Raw genomic sequence first — 21,271 nt, 5'->3', positions numbered from 1 at the left:
CATCTCCCAGCCACTGTGGGCTGCCTGCTAATCAGTCACATCTGACACCTTTTCCAGAGAATTGCCCTGGTTGACAATGTTGCCTTGCTCCATCATAGGGTCATGAAAGACCAAACTCCTTTCCCTCAAGAGCAGACAACTCTGTCATGTGATTTGTGCTCCACAGCCCTCCCCTGTGGATCCGGTCAAGGCTAGAATTTATCTGAGACCACATATTTAATTTAATTTTAGTGGTGAAGGGAGAAGCCAGATTGAAGTGCATAGAGTGAATGGGACATAAAGAAATGGAGACAACATGGGAAGAAAAGCAGTTAAGTAAAATAATAGAAACTGGATGAGAATGTGAAGCAAGGGAGAGTTTATTTGCTGTGTGTGTGTGTGTGTGTGTGTGTGTGTGTGTGTGTGTGTGTGTGTGTAAATGGAAAGTGACCAGGGCATACCTGCACTTGATGAGACTGCTCTATCTGAAAGGGAGGGGTAAATTTGCATCAGAGTATAACTAAAAGGTGATGACTTTGGGAGAGTCAAGATGAAATCTAGAGAACATGGAAAAGGACTCATAGGAAGGGGCACATTTCCACCATTGTAACAGGAGGGCAGTAGGAGTAGATGTGTGAAATATCCCTTCTCTAGCTGAAGATGGGTAGACTTGGTGGTATAAAGATGAGAGCATGGTCACTTGATAGTTCCTACTTTACAATGAAATAAGATGCATGGTTTTTAACTGAGGATGGAAAGGTTTAAAATAATTCCTGTGAAGAGTCAGATCATGTTCTCATTAAAGAACCACTGCAGGAGATCCAGTAGTATTAGATGCCCATTTGAGGTTGGTGATCATGAATTTATAGCGACACCAGAATGTCCATGTATGTGGTTTTCTCCAGCCATGTTCAAATATATGAGTACAGGCATGGAGATGGAGGATTGTTCACCAAAGGTCTGAGTTTTGCCAGTTCAGTTAGAGAGAAACAAGGGTGGGGAAGTTGAGAATATCTGCAAAGGAACGATTATAATGGTAGACCCTAATCTAAGCTATGTTTAAAAAAAAAAAGAGATGCTCAAAAAAATGTTAACAGTGGGAATACTTGAGTGCATGAGGTCAAAGAATAAGGAAGGGGTATGTGGAAAGAGGGATGCTTGAATTTTGGAGGTGGTTCAATTTCTGGTAAAGAGAGGTCTAAATGTGGCCACAGGAGTTGGTGGCTGAAGTCAAAGTTAAGGCATAGGAATGGGATGGTTTGCTAAAATTGAGTTTCATTATACCCTTCAGTTCATGCAACTCCAGTCCTCTGTGGTCAACCAACATCTGCCAAATAACATGAATTCTCTTTACAAAAATAATTAACCATCATTACATTACAAAGCAATCTGGATGAGTAAATTATGCTAAGTGAAGCACAAGTATTTTCCCATTTTTCCCTTTGGGGAAATTTATAACTTTTTAGCTCAAAAATATTGGTTCAAAGAAAGTTCTAAAAACTTTTTTGTTGTTGTTTTTCAGGGGTTAATAGTACTAATGCGGCCTTGAACTTCTCTAAGTCAGCACAACTGATCAATCAGCATTTCACTGATTGCTTAATTCCTCCTTCTCTACATAAGAGGGGAAAAAGCCCTTGCAAAATGTGTTTGTTCTGTTTGTTATTCTGGACAAAGCCGATAACGAGTTGCAGCTGCTGTACAGAGTGTACTGCTTGCCGAGGCCATTGCTTTAACTTATAGATAGAAATGGAGCAGCCAGAGATGTGCCTCGGGCTGAAGTGGCTGCTGTAAATAGGACATCACTTTCCAACTACAGTATATATGTTTCATTATCCAACAGTTTGTTCTGCCGAGGAGAGTTTGGCCAGGCAAGAAACCAAAGGAGAGATTTTTAAATATCATGACCCAGCTGAAAGAGTTCTGTTTTCTGACCTGAGGAATTCTGTCAGTCTCAGTAAAGATGCTTGTAATAGCAGGTGATATAGACTCTGAAGGTGTGTGTCCCTCTGCACCAGTGCACCCCTGATGATTAGAGTCTTGGGGCTATGCCTCAGGCCTCACAATTCCTAGTGCTAAACCTACTTGCAGATCAGCCCTTCATCCAACTGAGTTGTGTTCTTCTGTATCACTAATGACTGCAAGTCAAAAACATGTGAGGTCAACTATTTGCCTTTGACCGGTAAATAGGTGTTTAAACTGAGCTAACTAAGGAAATAGCATCATTTGTCCGTCCTTGCATATCATTTTTCATTTTATCATAGATTATTAACTAGGACATGAGAAAACAATTGTAATCAGTATCATAAAGTTTAACCCAAAATAGAGACTGATTTCTGGAATGGAGGGATTAAATAGTAGATGTCTTATGCTTTGCTTAAAAAGGTTCCCAAATTAGCCGCTTACTATCTGTGTGACCTTGAACACGTTGCTTTAACTCTTTGAACCTCAGTGTTTTCATATATAAAGTGGGAATAAGAATCCCTCCTGTGGAGGATTGTTGAGAGAATGTAAGCGGAATAAGTTACGTAAAATGTCTGGTACTGGTGAGTAAAGGATCCTCTCAAGTCATTCATAATGTGAGTGTACATCGGTCTCGCCACTTTGTAGCATAATTTGTCATTATATAGTAAAATATATAATGTAAAATGTGCATACTCTATGGTAATTACTTTTCTCAGTATGTAATCTAGAGAAATACTAAAACATGAGCAAAATGACAGACAGCACAGAGAGCAGACCAGCTCAGTCCCTCTGTAGGTATCAACAAGGATCCAGAGACACTACATCAATCCGGGCCCCCTTCCTTTCTCCACCATCAAATCATGTAAGCCAAACAACCAGATGCCACCTTGAAGAGGAACAGGGTGAGCAGATGGGATGTGGAAAAACTGAGCATCTACATAGGTCAACCAAGCATGGACAGAGTTACCTAAAAGGAGTGTTTGAACTGCAGCATTGGACTCAATACAACATTGAGCAGATTAAACTTAAAGTTTAATTTTTAGCAAGTGAAATAGATCAGATCAGTCATAAAAACAAAAAAAAAAAGTTACATTTTTTTTATAAAGTTGAGCCTTCTGTGGGTAATTCCAAACTTTTCTTCAAAATACCTAATGGAGATATGACAGAGTGTGCCAATTTTGTGGAATATTTTGCAGCAGGTGAAAAGATTAAAGTAGATCTTTACGCACAAAGAGGAAAAACTGACACAGTGTTTACTTTGTGTATTGGCTCTGTTCTAAGTGCTTCATGTGTGTTAACCCACTTCATCCTTCAACAAGCCTGACATGCTGATTCCGTTGTTACTCTCACTTTATGTATGAGGAAACTGAGGCACAAATATTAAGTTGTCGTCTCAAGATTCCCCTACTAATTAGTGCTAAGGCCTAGATAGAAAGATTTCTGAGCCATACTGGGGAGTGAGAAAGGCAATTTACAGAATAATACCTACCGTATAACATTAATAAAACACACAGAGGCAAAAACGAACACCATGTGATTTTTGTCTGTAAACAACTGGAAAAAGGTCTGAAAGGATATAATCAAACTGGTAATAATATTCTTCTCTGCAGCAGGAAGAGTTTTTGCATAGAGAGGAGTGTTGTCAAAGAAGATTTTAGCCTTATCCATAATGTTTTAATTTTCACGTTGAGGCTACAGCAATGCACTCCTCATGTTGCTAAGTTGACAAAATATATGACACTAAAAATGGTGGTATGATGATATGTAATGTTTTTATTTTCTACTTTATCTGCAATATTCATATATTATAATAAATTATAAGAGAATGCAAGCATATGTATTGGGTAATGTTGGAAGTTAATAAATTGCACAACATTCATCCTACCATCCTCACCAGATGTCATTAGACTGATTTTTAATCATGCAGTAGTAATTAAACAGGGATCAATGGCATTCTCCCAAGAACACTAACACAGCCAAAAACAGTTCCTCGAGACAAGATCATTTCTATTAAAAAATAAAAGAATGTGAAGTTAATTATTGAAATTAAAATGCATATCTTTACTTAAATGCATAAGGATACCTTGTTTTAATATAATGAATTAGTTTACCCACTATAAAATTCTGTTTTCCTGATTCTTTTCAAAGATCAAATGAACCTTCACTATTGGGCTGTATTATAAAGTCTTTAATATATAAAAGTTGAACATTTCAAGTGTGGCATCATTATATACATATATACATAAATATGGAAAGAATTAAGGATACAGGCTTTATTATTATTATTATTATTAACATCTTTATTGGAGTATAATTGCTTTACAATGGTGTGTTAATTTCTGCTTTATAACAAAGTAAATCAGTTATACATATACATATATTCCCATATCTCTTCCTTCTTGCATCTCCCTCCCTATCGGTCACAAACCACCGAGCTGATCTCCCTGTGCTATGTGGCTGCTTCCCACTAGCTATCTATTTTATGTTTGGTAGTGTATATATGTCCATGCCACTCTCTCACTTTGTCACAGCTTACCCTTCCCCCTCCCCATATCCTTAAGCCCATTCTCTAGTAGGTCTGTGTCTTTATTCCCATCTTACCCCTAGGTTCTTCATGACCTTTTTTTTTCTTTTTTCCTTAGATTCCATATATATGCGTTAGCATACGGTATTTGTTTTTCTCTTTCTGACTTACTTCACTCTGTATGACAGACTCTAGGTCCATCCACCTCACTACAAATAACTCAATTTCATTTCTTTTTATGGCTGAGTAATATTCCATTGTATATATGTGCCACATCTTCTTTATCCATTCATCTGTTGTTGGACACTTAGGTTGCTTGCATGTCCTGGCTATTGTTATTATAGGAAATCCAGGCTCCTATAAAATTTACAATGGCCTTTAGAACTTGAATAGCATATTGAGACAAGATAAGAAATCTGAAAATAGCACCTTATTAATTTGGAAGATAATTTCATTATATAATTATACAACCTCTTATGTTATTTCAGATCCTGCCATAAACAAAATGGATCATGCAAGAGGATCTTAAAAAAGGATTGTGAATTATGCTGCCTTCCCCCAGGCCAGGAGGATCAAAGCACCATATTCTACGGGAAGAGAACCAATTGCTATAGTATTGTTCTTTCAGCCTGCAAAGATTAGTAGTACTGGAGAGTAGTGTGGAAGAGGAAACGGCATGTGTTTTGTAGGATAACAGACTGCTCTAGCCTCAGTGCAAGACCAGACTAAGCACAAGCACATCATCTGTCAACAGTACCCGATGAATCACTTCACCACTGATCCTAAAAGAATCACTGCTGTCTTACAGTTTTCATATAAAATGAAACACCATTCAGGGAAATGTGGTAGCTTACTACAAATGGATGGTACAAGACATCCACCTTGGAATCAGGGTATCATATTTGATTAACACTACATTTGAACAGAGTTGAATATTGCTGCTGTAAAACGTAGAGAACACTCGGGTATGTCACTACTCAATACTTCAGGGGGCTCTTTTGGCAGGTGCTAAGTATGTTATTTGTGTGTGGCAGGCTCACCACTGGAGAAGGATGGCAGTTCCATGTTGGAGCAAACTTGCTGTCCTGTACATAAAGTCTTTACTGAAACCCCATGCCTGTTACTCCAACCAAACTGAATTAGGCAGTTGTCATTCCTGCTGGAACACACAGCAATTACAAAAGAAAAAACAATATTCACATGGAGAGAGTTTTACCAGTTATAATTGCTTTTGTCTCCTTCTCTTATCACTAGCCCTTCTCTCCACTCATTGGTTTGAAAATTAACTCCTTAGCAATGTGTTGTAACTGAACTTGGGGGTGATTTGAGGAAATAGAAATCCAAAATCGATAATTCATTTTTAGCTAATGTAGGATACACCTCTGGGGCTTATCAGCATTTCAAAGTACAAGAGTTTTAAAAATTCCTATTAAAATGCATCTGGTATTATTAAGAAAGGGTTTCTGGTGTGTTTATGAGTATGACGTAAATTTATCACAGATATCAACTGCTGACATGTCTACTACTTGAAACAATGAAATCACCTGTCAATATTACATGAGCTTTTTTCTACTCATGTTTATTTATCTTGTACTATTTAATTTTAGTTTTAGAAGTAATCTAAAAACTATTCAAAGTTTCCATCCAATAATTTATTCTTATGTTCTTTCTCTTTTACTTTCATTTCCTTCTTAATGGATATAAGGTCTATCAGGCAAATTAAATTCTCTACAAAGGTATCATATGGAAAAACATACAATTGGTATTTGTAATTCCAGTATTCTTTGAAGACCTACTGGCACATTTTAGATTGCCAGACAACTGGGCTTATACCTAAAGAACCACTTAAGCACTATTTAATCATGATTTTTGTTTGTTTGTTTGTTTGCGGTACATGGGCCTCTCACTGCTGTGGCCTCTCCCACTGCAGAGCACAGGCTCCGGACGCGCAGGCCCAGTGGCCATGGCCCACGGGCCCAGCCGCTCCATGGCACGTGGGATCTTCCCGGACCGGGCCATGAACCCGCGTCCCCTGCATCGGCAGGTGGACTCTCAGCCACTGTGCCACCAGGTAAGCCCCATAATCATGATTTTTTTTTAGCTATCCAGAAAAAACTTTGAGATTATTAGAAACTAGAGAGCTGATTTTCTTTCAAATATAAAAATTGTATGTAATTTTCTAATTGTATACATATAAAATCCTTTTGTAGGAAATTAATTTCCATGTAATGTATTCAAATGGACTTAGCTTAATGTCTGTTTGATAAGCTTGAAATAGACTCAAATTGGAAATGGCAGTATAATGTCAACTTTAGAAATTTTAGATAGGAAGTTACAGACCTGAGTTTGAATCCCAGCTTCATCACTTACTAGCTAAGTTAATCTGGACATAATCTCTCTAAATCTGTTTTCTCATCTGAAAAATCGAAATAGCACCTCCCTCATAGTCAGCACCCATTTTACATGGTCTATAGATGGGGAGCACTCTGATTTGGGGGAGCAGGGGTTAAGTTGCAGTTGCACAGAACTTTACCCAGTAATGAAGAAGTTTCAATGCCATCAAAGAATAGAGAAAGAAAATAAAAGAGGAGAGACTGAACTTTTTTTTTAAGTGCATGCAGTTAAAAAAAAAAGTGTTATAGCTAGGATAATATTTTTGAAATAGTAACTGATGCATTTTCTTCCCCAGGTGTCCCTCATGTTTGCTACTCTACCCACTGAATTCCTTCCTTCCAGGAGAGAACCAAAATATCATTCCTCAGCTTTGGTATTCAAAACTGGCTTTTTAAAAGTCAGTAGCTGAGACAACAGTCTGAAAAGCAAGGCTTTCAGCTATTATTGTGAGAAAACCGATTTGTGGGTCCCAATAAGCCAGAGCTCAAGTGACTCAGCATAGTATTTATAGTACAAAACTTAGAGCAGGGGTGAAACATGAGGTTTTTCCAACACTAAAAGGTAGATAAAGCCTTCAATGGGAGGTGGGTGGGCGAGAGGAGATGAGCCCTATGCGAGGCTTACAGAGATCGGGCATATTGTAGCACGCTGACACGGGTGGATGAATAACTTACAGTCTACATACCCAGCCACCCCACTATGATTAAAACTCCAGAATAAAAGAGCAATTAAAACACCCATAGCAGGGATGCAAATGTTTTGTTTCTCAAAGCATAGCCAGGGAACCCTGCAAGTTCTTAGGAAAGTTCAGCATGACACCAAAGCAACATGGTGCAAGGGCCAACACAATGGCTGGGGAAGGCTCTAGACAGCTGAGCCACAGGCAGCCTCCTAGAGTGCCACAAAGTCACTTTCTGCAATACAAAGCCGCTATGAGTACTTGAGCATCCTCTAAGGAAAAACAAGGAAGTGCTCAGAGGACCTGTGGTCTAAGAGAACCTAAGAGAGCCAGGCCAAGTACATCAGCACCAGATGCTGCACACCTCAGTGGAAGCCAACAAGGACCAAGACACTTCTCTCCCAATGGCAGGATGAGTTATAAACCACACAGCAGATCATCTCCAGAGACAATCAAAGAATGGGGCCAGAAAGATAATCTCAGAATTTGATGGAATAAACTGGAAATAACTGAACTAAGCTTAAGAGGCAAGAGTAACAGTCTTCAACCAGTGGAGCGAGTAAGGGATTAATTAGTCAATAATAGAAAAATAAACAATCATTTCTATACACCCGAGTTATGACTGTACGTTTTAACCCTACTATATAATACCTTAGGAATTATGTATTTCCACGTAAAGTAGATCCACTGAGAACTCTTGGAGATTCACTGCCTATTTCTCCTAAGACACTTTCAAGTTAACAAAAGCATGTAATCAATGCCAATGAATTTGTCCCCATGGAAAAATCCTAGAAACATACAAATCCGATGCACAGCAATGTGTATTCGTAGATTTTGGTAATGGTTACAAGAGTGGACTGTCATTTTTCTTTCCATAACGAATTTGCATTAAACAAAAGAAAGATGACATGATTATGCATGGTCCCTCCTCCTTCAAAGGTTCCCTTCATACCTTTCCCAGCACAAATGAAGGAGCAGTATCACAAATGAAGGGAAAAGTATATCTGTCAGTCACGGAAGGGCTGGCTGTGTGCCTAAGCAAGTGTGCCACTGTGGGCAGTCCCTCCTCAAGCAGCCTTTTGGCATTTGAAACATTGCTTATTTCCCCACAGGATATCCTAATGCTCCTTTTAAGAAGCTGTGTGACAGCAGCAACTGACTGCTAACTCATCAGAATATGTGGCTCAAACATCCAACATGTCTCGGTCACTCACATTACACTTGGCCTAATCAAGGAGCAGCTAAAAAAGGGCAGCTAAGGACACTGGCTTGATTCAATGGCTCATTGTCTGATTAAACCAGACAGAGAGTTCTAGCAGTTGGTTTCCCTGTCCCTCAATGGCTTTCCTTTGAAGAGAGAGAAGAACAAAAGATCATTTTTGATAACTCTGAAATGAACTTGTTCCTATGGTGCTTATTAATGATCATTTGATTAATACCCCTTCGCCACTGGCAGCTGGTGCATGACCCCTCAGGTGCCTTCCAGAAATAGATATCAAGAAGCCCCTAAATAGGAAATAGCCCAAAATGATTCCTTCCCAGAAAACAGATGAATTTTTATTGTTTTAGAAGGCCAGATACATAGCCTGTTTCCACTGCTTCCAGCACTTTGAATCTAGACATGCACAGCCTCCCTTGGTGGCAATATGTTTTAGGAATCTGGTTCCTTGTGCAGTTTGTTACTGAGAACACAGACCTGGGAGTCCGACTGCCTGGTTCAGTTCCTGACTCCACCACCTACTAAATGCGTGAACTCCGGAAAACTGCCTACTTGCCTTTTCTGTGCCTGTTTCTCATCTGTATAATCAGAATAAAGACATTACTTATCCACTACTATATATAAGACAGAAAACCAATAAGGACCTACTCTACACCACAGGGAGCTCTACTCAATATTCTGTGATAACCTATATGAGAAAAGAAACTAAAAAAGAATGAATATATGTATATGTATAACTGATTCACTCTGCTGTACACCTGAAACTAACACAACATTGTAAATCAACTATACTCCAATAAAAAAAGACATTACTCATCCAATAGGATCATACTGAGAATTAAATGAGTGATTTATAGATGGAGTGCTTACAACAATATCCAGCATATAGTTAGTGCCATAGAAGTGTTAGCTTATTTATCATTGTCACTACTGTTATTTTTGCAATCTCAAGACACCCTAATCATGAAAAGTTTTCAGTTTTCCAAACCTCTGACTTAAATTTAAGCCTTCAGAAAATGAGAAACGCTTTTCATTCTTAGGGTCTCCTCTGAGTCCATAAGATTTATCCATTTGAGGCAGTGTGGGGATGATGATGACAGGCCTGCTGATGTGAGCTTCTTGTTCTTCGTGGTCCTGCCACTCGGCAAGAAAATCTTTCACCTGAAGTTACTTCCCTTCTTGGTGCTGCTCTTCCCTACCTTTCTCAACTTCATTGGTCACTAAGTCTCAGAGGGTTGCCACTTGAGTCTGATAATAACTGAGATTAGTTCTTGCAGGATCATCTTCTTGAAGACCTGTTTAACCTAGAAGACTTGGCCAATCTCCCTCAGAGAGTGTGATCTTTAAGGCTCAACGTTTTGTCATTAAAAAAAACAAAAATCTTCCCATTTCAGCTGTGAGCCAGATCTGTGATCAGATTCATAGAACTGTTAACCAGGTATAAGGCAACATGTATAGGAAAAATTTTTAGTACTAAATTTGTTTGTAAACATATATTTTTATTTAGAAATAGCTATCTCCTGAACCAAAGTTTTAAATACATAACTTCAAACTAAATATAAACTATTTAATTGAACAGAACAATTCAGAATTATGAGCATCAGAATATATACTACTACAAGAAAATCTAAATATCTGGCTATCTTCCTTAATCTAACAAACTCCAAATTAAAAAGCAAGACATGAGAAAGCAAGAACTACAGTCCTGCAGCCTGTGGAATGAAAACCACATTCACAGAAAGAGAGACAAAACGAAAAGACAGAGGACTAGGTACCAGATGAAGGAACAAGATAAAACTCCAGAAAAACAACTAAATGAAGTGGAGATAGGCAACCTTCCAGATAAAGAGTCCAGAATAATGATAGTGAAGATGATCCAGACCCTTGGAAAAAGAATGGAGGCAAAGAAGAAGAAGATGCAAGAAATGTTTAACAAAGACCTAGAAAAATTAAAGAATAAACACCTAGAAGAATTAAAGAACAAACAGAGATGAACAATACAATAACTGAAATGAAAAATACACTAGACGGAATCAATAGCAGAATAAATGAGGTAGAAGAATGGATAAGGGACCCGTAAGACAGAATGGTGAAATTCACTGCCACAGAACAGAATAGAGAAAAAAGAATGAAAGAAAAGAAGTCAGCCTAAGAGACTTTTAGAAAACATTAAAGAAACCAACATTCGCATTATAGGGGTCCCAGAAGGAGAAGAGAGAGAGAAAGGACTCGAGAAAATATTTGAAGAGATTATAGTAGAAAACTTACCTAACATGGGAAAGAAAATAGCTACCCAAGTCCAGGAAGTGCAGAGAATCCCAAGCAAGATAAACCCAAGGAGAAACACACTCAGACACATAGTAATCAAACTGACAAAAATTAAAGACAAAGAAAAATTATTAAAAGCAACAAGGGAAAAACGACAAATAACATACAAGGGAATTCTCATAAGGTTAACAGCTGATTTCTCAGCAGAAATTCTACAAGCCAGAAGGGAGTGGCACGATATATTTAAAGTGATGAAAAGGAAGAAGCTACAACCAAGATTACTCTACCCAGCAAGGATCTCATTCAGATTCAATGGAGAAATCAACCGCTTTACAGACAAGCAAAAACTAAGAGAATTCAGCACCACCAAACCAGCTTTACTACAAATGCTAAAGGAAATTCTCTGCAACAAATGCTAAAGGAACTTCTCTAAGTGGGAAACAAAAGAGAAGAAAAGGACCTACAAAAACAAAACCAAAAGAATTAAGAAAATGGTAAATGGAACATACATATCAATAATTACCTTAAATGTGAATGGATTAAATGCTCCAAACAAAAGACACAGGCTCACTGAATGGATACAAAAACAAGACCCATATATATGCTATCTACAAGAGACCCACTTCAGACCTTGGGATGCAAACAGACTAAAAGTGAGGGGGTGGAAAAAGATATTCCATGCAAATGGAAATTAAAAGAAAGCTGGAGTAGCAATACCCATTTCAGATAAAATACCCATTTCAGATAAAATAAAATAAAGAATGTTATAAGAGACAAGGAAGGACACTACATAATGATCAAGGGATCAATCCAAGAAGAAGATATAACAATTACAAATATATATGCACCCAACATTGGAGCAGCTCAATACATAAGGCAAATGCTAACAGCTAAAAAAGAGTAAATGGACAGTAACAGAGTAATAGTGGGGGACTTTAACACCTCACTTACACCAGTGGACAGATCATCCAGACAGAAAATTAATAAGGAAGCACAAGCTTTAAATGGCACAATAGACCAGATAGATTTGATATTTATAGGACATTCCATCTGAAAACAGCAGATTACACTTTCTACTCAAGTGCACATGGAACATTCTCCAGGATAGCTCTCATCTTGTATCACATATCAAGCCTCAATGAATTTAAGAAAATTGAAATCATATCAAGCATCTTTTCCAACCACAATGCTGAGATTAGAAATCAATTACAGGGAAAAAAACATAAAAAACCCAAACACATGGAGGCTAAACAATACATTACTAAATAACCAAGAGACCACTGAAGAAATCAAAGAGGAAATCAAAAAATACGTAGAGACAAATGACAATGAAAACACGACGATCCAAAACCTATGGGATGCAGCAAAAGCAGTTCTAAGAGGGAAGTTTACAGCAATATAATCCTACCTCAAGAAACAAGAAAAATCACAAATAAAGAATCTAACCCTACACCTAAAGGAACTAGAGAAAAAAGAAAAAACAAAATCCAAAGTTAGGGCTTCCTTGGTGGCACAGTGGTTGAGAGTCCGCCTGCCGATGCAGGTGACACGTGTTCGTGCCCCGGTCCGGGAAGGTGCCATATGCCACGGAGCGGCTGGGCCCGTGGGCCATGGCCGCTGAGCCTGTGCATCCGGAGCCTGTGCTCTGCAACGGGAGAGGCCACAACAGTGAGAGGCCCGTGTACCTCAAAAACAAACAAACAAACAAAAAAACACCCAAAGTCAGTAGAAGGAAAGATATCCTAAAGATCAGAGCATAAATAGATGAAATAGAAACAAAGAAAACCATGACAAAAATCAATGAAACTAAAAGCTGGTTTGTTGAAAAGATAAACAAAATTGATAAACCATTAGCCAGACTCACCAAGAAAAAGAGGGAGAGGACTCAAATCAATAATATTAGAAATGAAAAAGGAGAAGTTACAATGGACACCACCGAAATACACAGCATCCTAAGAGACTACTACAAGCAACTCTATGCCAATAAAATGGAAAACCTGGAAGAAATGGACAAATTCTTAGAAAAGCACAACCTTCCAAGACTGAACCAGGAAGAAATAGAAAATAGAAACAGACCAATCACAAGCACTGAAATTGAAACTGTGATTAAAAATCTTCCAACAAACAAAAGCCCAGGACTGGATGGCTTCACAGGCGAATTCTATCAAACATTTAGAGAAGAGCTAACACCTATCCTCAAACTCTTCCAAAATATAGCAGAGGGAGGAACATTGCCAAACTCATTCTACGAGGCCACCTTTATCCTGATACCAAAAACAGACAAAGATGTCACAAAGAAAGAAAACTACAGTCCAATATCACTGATGAACATAGACGCAAAAATCCTCAACAAAATACTAGCAAACAGAATCCAACAACACATTAAAAGGATCATACACCATGATCAAGTGGGGTTTATCCCAGGGATGCAAGGATTCTCCAATATACGCCAATCAATTAATGTGATACACCATATTAACAAACTGAAGAATAAAAACCGTATGATCATCTCAATAGATGCAGAAAAAGCTTTCAACAAAATTCAACACCCATTTATGTTAAAAACTTTCCAGAAAGTGGGCATAGAGGGAAACTACCTCAACATAATAAAGGATGTATACAACAAACTCACAGCAAACATCATTCTCAATGGTGAAAAACTGAAAGCATTTCTTCTAGGATCAGGAATGAGACATAGATATCCACTCTCGCCACCATCATTCAACATAGTTTTGGAAGTCCTAGCCATGGCAATCAGAGAAGAAAAAGAAATAAAAGGAATACAAATTGGAAAAGAAGTAAAACTGTCACTGTTTGCAGATGACATGATACTATACATAGAAAATCCTAAAGATGCCACCAGAAAACTACTAGAGCTAAGCAATGAATCTGGTAAAATACAAAATTAATGCACAGAAATCTCTTGCACTCCTATACACTGACAGTGAAAGATCAGAAAGAGAAATTAAGTAAACAGTCCCATTCACCATTGCAATAAAAATAATAAAATACCCAGGAATAAACCCACATAAGGAGGTAAAAGACCTGTACTCAGAAAACTATAAGACACTGATGAAAGAAATTAAAGATGACACAAACAGATGCAGAGATATACCATGTTCTTGGACTGGAAGAAACAATGTTGTGAAAATGAATATACTATCTAAAGCAATCTACAGATTCAATGCAATCCCTATCAAACTACCAATGGCATTTTTTACAGAACTAGAACAAAAGATCTTAAAATTTGTACGGAGACACAAAAGACCCAGAATAGTCAAAGCAATCTTGAGGACAAAAAAATAGAGCTGGAGGAATCAGACTCCCTGACTTCATACTATACTACAAAGCTACAGTTATCAAGACAATATGATACTGGCACAAAAACAGAAATATAGATCAGAAAGCCCAGAGATAAACCCATGCACCTATGGTCAACTAATCTATGACAAAGGAGGCAAGGTTATACAATGGCAAGGTTATATAGTCTCTTCAATAAAGTGGCACTCGGAAAACTGGACAGCTACACGTAAAAGAATGAAATTAGAACACTCCCTAACACCATACAAAAAAATAAAACTCAAAATGAATTAAAGACCTAAATTAAGACCAGACACTATAAAACTCTTAGAGGAAAACCTAGGAAGAACACTCGTTGACATAAATCACGGTAAGATCTTTTCTGACCCACCTCCTAGAGAAATGGAAATAAAAACAAAAATAAACAAATGGGATCTAATGAAACTTTAAATCTTTTGCACAGCAAAGGAAACTATAAAGAAGACGAAAAGACAACCCTCAGAATGGGAGAAAATATTTGCAAATGAATCAACGGACAAAGGATTAATCTCCAAAATACGTAAACAGCTCATGCAGCTCAATATTAAAAAAACAACCCAATGAAAAAATGGGCAGAAGACCTAAATAGGCATTTCTCAAAAGAAGACATACAGATGGCCAAGAGGCACATGAAAAGCTGCTCAACATCACTAATTATTAGAGAAATGCAAATCAAAACTACAATGAGGTATCACCTCAGTCGGGTCAGAATGGTCATCATCAGAAAATCTACATACAACAAATGCTAGAGAGAATGTGGAGAAAAGGGAACCCTCTTGGACTGTTGGTGGGAATGGAATTGATACAGCCACTATTGATACAGCCAGTATGGAGGTTCCTTAAAAAACTAAAAATAGAATTACCATATGATCCAGCAATCCCAGCAGAGGAAACCATAATTCAAAAAGACACATGCACCCCAATATTCATTGCAGCACTATTTACAATAGTCAGGTCATGGAAGTACCCTAAATGCCCATCGACAGACTAATGGATAAAGAAGATGTATATATATACAATGGAATATTACTCAGCCATAAAAAGGAACGAAATTGGGTCATTTGTAGAGATGTGGATGGACCTAGAGACTTCCATACAGAGTGAAGTAAGTCAGAAAGAGAAAAACAAATATTGTATTTTATCGCATATATGTGGAATGTAGAAAAATGGTACAGATGAACCAGTTTGCAAGGCAGAAACAGAGACACAGATGTAGAGAACAAATGTTTGGACACCAAGAGGGGAAAGCAGTGGGGGTGGGGTGGGGTGGTGGTGTGATGAATTGGGCGATTGGGATTGACATGTATACACTGATGTGTATAAAACTGATGACTAATAAGGACCTGTTGTATAAAAAAAATCAAATAAAATTCAATAAAGAAATAAAAATCAAGGCATAACTATTAGCTATTTCTTGTGCACAAGTCTCCCTTTCTAGTCACCACCCCAGTTTTAACAGGAGGATGGAAAGAAGAAAAAGCTACATCTACTTCAGTTTTATGTAAGACTATTTCAAAACAAGAGAGTTATTCACAATTTAGGACTGCTAAGTAGAAAGCTATTCATTTAGCACTTTATCAGGTTCTCTCTCCATTCTTCAGAATAATTTTAATCTTCTACTTTCCAAGTACCATAGTCCCCTTCCCAAAGACTCTAAGGTCAAAGACGAATGAACATTTTCTCTTTAAATTTGGCAATGACACACACCTTGTTGTCTTATTTTAAAGTTTAGAGTTGTCATATAATCTTCCAAAATTAATTACACATTCTCTAAAATGCCTCATAGTTCTTTGTGATATAGTTGAGACTAACAAAATGCTTAAAGTTTCATCCAAGGGGCCCTAAACTAAAACCATGATATAAAAATATAATGGTACTCAGAGACCTAACTAAATAAGATTATCAGAGGACTGTGTTCAGAGTTAACAAAACCCTGCACCTTAGGAAGACAGCATCACATGGGCCAATCAGGAGAGTTTGCTCTTTTAACTGCCTTAGGGACCAGGAACTGCTGACCTAATGCACAAGTGTACATTTTTCCAGCAATTAAATAGGGAAAATTATATTCAGAGTCTCCACCTCACGAGAACAATGCAGTCTAGAAAACCATGTACCACGCAGAAGAACAGAAAAATAGGGTTATAATCATCCATTTGTGCTTAAATCTTAACATTCAGGACATTCTACAACATGACTAAAATCTCACCTCATATCAAGACCAAATTATAATCCTGTTCCCATGTCCTTTTTGGTAGTGCACCGTAAACAATTTAAACCAACCATCTGTTCATAGAGCATTCTACTATAAACTCCTCCCCATAAACGACTTTTTTTTGCTGCTCAAAGTTACCAAAAATTCTCCAGTCATTTTATCTTTTCTCATTCATTAGGCCAAGTTAAACAGAGCTGGAGGCATAACTTCCTCAAACTTGTACAAATACTTGAATGCAAAGCTTCGAGTTGGATTGCCTCATTAAAATGTTCCCAATTGATTACTCTTATTGTTCACTTTTTTCAGTAGGTAGGGATGATAAGTACCAAAGAAATAGGAATCCTAAAATAACTGGTAAATCACTGGACAACTGAGAGACTATTACACAATGCTAAATAAAAACCACAGGTGCTAACGGCTGGCAGAAGAGTTCTATTCAAAATTCAAACTGAACATAGAATTATCTGTTCTGCAGAGTTCATACTTTTTTTCCCTGTCTTTGCCCATTCTGGCTAAAATTAATTCCCTGGGGCTTTCAGCCCCAAGGCCATGATCTTTCAACTGGCATACAAGTTGTTCCTCCTGTCATCATTTTTCCTATATCAGAAACCAGAAATTTTAAGTCAGGTCTTAGAGAGTTTTCAAGCCTTGTAGTTTTATTTAACTGGTGACATGGCAAGAGTTTTCAGTACAATATTACCACTTATTTTTCAAAATGCATACGTAAGAGTTAAGTAACAATCAAGATTAAAAAGCCATTATCTCTCTCATGAACGTTTTCCTGATATTAAATAAGGCTGCTGTTCTCCAAGCTTATTGTGCATAAAAAGGGCAAGGAATAATAGTTTAAAATACAAATTATTGGGCCACTCACAGGATCTACTGAATCTGAATGGCTACAGTTGGAACTGGGAGCTGCTTTTTTAACCAGCACCCCAGTTGACACTGAAGTAGGTGGTTGTCAGCTACACATACATCACCAGAACTAGAGTATGAAGGGAGGTTGAAGTCAAAACAAATAGTATTTGTGATGCTGAATGGAGATTCTGAAACTTGGCTTTCTACAGACTTTACCATCACCAGTCACAACTACTTCCTTAGGTTAAGCTATTCACTCTCCTTAGGCTCGGTTTCCTCATCTGAGGAATTAAAAACACTAATACCTACCTCATAGCACTATTGTAAGGATGGCTTTACAGTACTGAAAACACTCAATAAAAGATAGCTACTATCAATCAAATTGAACACCCTTCACAGCAGGCCAGAAAAAAAAAAAATCTTTGCTTTAGGAACTGTGATGTACATCCTTATGTCTTTCACGTTCATGTGTACATCAAAGACAGCTGTCTCAGAAATGGGAGACAACAGTGGTCAAAAACGCTGATTCTATAGTTAAACCATCTGAATTTGAATGTTAATGCTACTGCTTATTTGAGCAAATTAATGAACAATTACGGGCCTTGGTTTCTTCCTCTGTAAAACCAGCATAATGAGTACCTATCTCATGTAAAATGATTAGCAGAGTTCTAGTCAATGCTCAATCATTTTGCTATTATTGCAACATATGAAAGGGAATGTGATGGAGAAGAGTGAATAATTTTATAGGTAAGGGTAGAAGAAAAGATGATGCAAATTACCTTATTAAGAATCAATGGCATTTAGGAAAGCAAATTGTTGTCATTTTCCACAAACATGATTCCAGAAGAGTCAAACTCATTTAAAGAGCCTAGTAACTCCACTCATCAAAATCTGTATTTCATTTAATAGTATAACAACTGATTTTGTATAGGAATTTGATAATTTTGTACAACTTTTAGATAAGTGACCTCATCCTTTATGCAAGTCCCTAAATTGCCTTTAATATCAACTATCATGGAAATAATTATAAAGTGGTAACCCTTACCAAGATATTATAGTAATACACTTTTAATAAAATGTTTAAAGTCTACAAGTTTAAAAAATAGGAGCTTAAAATCCCTAACTCATTACAGGAAACTTGAACTCCCTAAGAAGAGAATTTAGCTGGTGACAAGATCGGAAAATGTTTTTGAGTGAAAGTGCCTAGCATTATATTGCGTGTATATCTCAAGTTAAAATAGAATAGAATTGAACTGACATGGAGCAATGAGTGGGCAATAAAATGTAGATAGAACAAATGTAGTTAAGATGAAACCAAATAAAATCCGTATTTTATCCCTCCCCATTCATCTCCACAATACTGTTGCTTATTATCATGGTGTCTAACTCAGTTTCTACTTTCACTGTGAAGGAAAACATCCTGTCTCCTGCTGCTGGTGGAAGTATTGATTAAGTAGTGAAGAGTAAGCAAAAATATTCTGGAATACTATCTTTCCAGATCTTTTTTTCAGAATCAAAGGAAAACTCAGACTTCAATGCTTCTCATTGTTTTCTCTCAAGATGCTAATGTTTAGGGCTTAAGCATCTGTAATGCAATAAACCCAGCAACCAAGAGAAGGCAAATGAAAAAAATCCTTCCCTAGTCATATATATCTGACAGGAGGAAATAAATGGTGTAAATGGACTCTCTGTTTATCGAAAAAGGTAGCCTTTAAAATAGGTTTATGCTGGCTGAGCCTTAAAAAATGAAGGTGAAATTTTGAACCAGTTCCAGGAGAAAGTGGAAATTCCTTAGCACTCCGCTCTTTCCCCTCTAAACTTTAATTACATTTATTGTCAGAATGACTTCTCTTGCACCTACTAAGTGCTAAGCCTTAGCAAAGTGAAAGATTGCTAAGGCATGTTTCCTATGTTCAAGGAACCTAGAAGAATCAGAGATGCACAGACTTCACTCCAGGAAGTGGAGTGTTCTGATCTCATGGCTACACCAACACCTGACTTTATGTTTCCAGTATTTTTTTTTCTACAGTAGGTACTTGTTAGTTACCTATTTTAAATATAGCAGTATGTACATGTCAATCCCAAATTCCCAATCTAGCCCTCCTCCCCACCCCTCCCCCCTTGTAACAATAAGTTCATTCTCTGCCTGTGAATCTGTTTCTGTTTTGTAAATAAGTTCATTTGTATCATTTTTTTAGATTCCACATATAAGCAATATCATACGATATTTCTCTTTCTCTGTCTGAATATTTCATTTAGTATGATAATCACCAGGTCCATCCATGTTGCTGCAAATGGCATTATTTCATGCTTTTTAATGGCTGAGCAATATTCCATTGTATATATGTACCACATCTTCTTTATCCATTCCATTCCTTATCTTCACCATAACTCCCTTTAAAAATCTTAATTTGGACATGTCACCATCATGATAAATTCAAATATGTATGAAGCCAAACATATAATAATTCCCTCTGTCCTCCTCCCATAAAAATCCCTCTACATTTTAACTTCTCTCTTGGCACCACTATTTTCCCAATCACCCCAGACTGTAAATGTTAACATTTTTTAAAATTCATTCTTTTCTTTCCTATCCCATATTCAATTAGCCACTGTGTCCTGTCAAATTTTCCTGAGGAATTTACCTCATAACAATATTTTTCTGTCAATCCTACTATTAACTGAGCCTTAATTCAAGTTCCCTTGACCTTTGTCTATTATAGTCATGGCTTGACAGGGACTTGCCTCACACCCATGAACTTGAAATTAAATGAATAAAAATGTAGTAGACGCAGCTGGAATGGCTTCACAAGTTTCACCACTGAGGTCAACATCATTCCTGCCTTTCCTGAGGCACCATTATTTGGTTCATCCTCCCCTTTGAGCTACCTTGGTATATTTCCAATAAATTACCTTTTTTGAATTGAATGATTTCTGTTGCTTGCAACCAGAAGTGTAACCAATAAAAAGGGAAATAAGATTGAGAGTTAAATGTATTAAATCAACAAACAATAAGAAGAGATAGAATGTCTTCCAGATCCATAATATTTTGCTATAACTTAATTGATACTTTTTTTTTTTTTTTTTTGCGTTATGCGGGCCTCTCACTGTTGTGGCCTCTCCCATTGCGGACGCGCAGGCTCAGCGGCCATGGCTCATGGGCCCAGCCGCTCCGCGACATGTGGGATCTTCCCGGACCGGGGCACGAACCCGTGTCCCCTGCATCGGCAGGCGGACTCTCAACCACTGCACCACCAGGGAAGCCCTAATTGATACTTTTGACACAAAAAAAGCATGAATGTTAAGTGGAAGCCAGTGTTGAAACATTTAAGGGGACTAAAGTAGCACTGTGTACATCAGAGAGACTGTAGTCAGGTAAAACAACCCACATAAAATAGGCCTCAAAATCATCACCTCTCTTTTCTCCACTAACCAATCAGCTGAATATGATTTAAAGTCCCCACATACCTCAGCACTGGCAACAGGGTGACCTAACCTGTGTTGAGAATGTAAGCACTTTAAAGGGACAGCTCCTATTTTAAATGAACGCTGCCTCTATGCATTTGGTTACTGCGAGTCTCTAAGAGTCAAATTATTTCTGAGTGGACCAATAAAGACTAGCATATATCTCTAAAACAGTAAGGAACATAACTTTAACTGCCATGAACTCACAAGGAAAATATGAGTGTCTGAGTCTTTGATGCAACCTTCTTGTCACGGAAGCTCATCCCTCACTTCCGCTCTGCTGTATCAAATTTCAACATCTGCATAATTGCCACCCCTGAAAAAATTGCCCTGCTCATTCATTCATTTCTGAGTCTTTTTTTAATCTTTCAA

General features: G+C 37.5%; 1 protein-coding gene across 1 annotated transcript in view; it reads right to left on the bottom strand.

Annotated features, from left to right (window-relative positions):
* CPS1 (carbamoyl-phosphate synthase 1) overlaps positions 1-21,271 on the bottom strand; it is a 348,188-nt gene that overhangs the window by 156,402 nt on the left and 170,515 nt on the right. The window lies entirely within an intron of this gene.

The sequence above is a fragment of the Stenella coeruleoalba genome (genome assembly GCF_951394435.1).
Source record: "Stenella coeruleoalba genome assembly, chromosome: 6".
NCBI classification, from domain to species: Eukaryota; Metazoa; Chordata; class Mammalia; order Artiodactyla; family Delphinidae; genus Stenella; species Stenella coeruleoalba.
Note: the sequence above shows the minus strand (reverse complement) of the source record. Positions and strands in the feature narration are given on the sequence as shown.